Here is a 743-nt window from a genome sequence, read left to right on the forward strand (position 1 = left end):
GGTTAAAGTTCACTCAGGTTAAAGTTCACTCAGGTTAAAGTTCTTTAGCAGCCGGTTAAAGTTCACTGAGGTTAAAGTTCTTTCGCAGCCGGTTAAAGTTCACTCAGGTTAAAGTTCACTGAGGTTAAAGTTCTTTCGCAGCCGGTTAAAGTTCTATCGCAGCCGGTTAAAATTCTATCGCAGCCGGGTAAAGTTCTATCGCAGCCGAGTAAAGTTCTATCGCAGCCGGTTAAAATTCTATCGCAGCCGGGTAAAGTTCACTCAGGTTAAAGTTCTATCGCAGCCGGTTAAAATTCTATCGCAGCCGGGTAAAGTTCTATCGCAGCCGGTTAAAGTTCTATCGCAGCCGGTTAAAATTCTATCGCAGCCGGGTAAAGTTCACTCAGGTTAAAGTTCTATCGCAGCCGGGTAAAGTTCTATCGCAGCCGGTTAAAATTCTATCGCAGCCGGTTAAAATTCACTCAGGTTAAAGTTCTATCGCAGCCGGGTAAAGTTCTATCGCAGCCGGGTAAAGTTCTATCGCAGCCGGTTAAAATTCTATCGCAGCCGGTTAAAGTTCTATTTCAGATGGTTAAAGTACAGTCGCGGCAGGTTAAATATTTAAATATAAAACTACAACTGGCTGCGATATGATCATATGACAGGTTTTGTTTGTTGTTGACGTGTTTGAGTGGAGAAGAAAATAGCTGGAGGAAGTGATGACATGAACTCGCATAGTTTAGTTGCATTAATGTCTCTGCGTG

The sequence above is a fragment of the Micropterus dolomieu genome, unplaced genomic scaffold (genome assembly GCF_021292245.1).
Source record: "Micropterus dolomieu isolate WLL.071019.BEF.003 ecotype Adirondacks unplaced genomic scaffold, ASM2129224v1 contig_8073, whole genome shotgun sequence".
Taxonomy (NCBI): Eukaryota; Metazoa; Chordata; class Actinopteri; order Centrarchiformes; family Centrarchidae; genus Micropterus; species Micropterus dolomieu.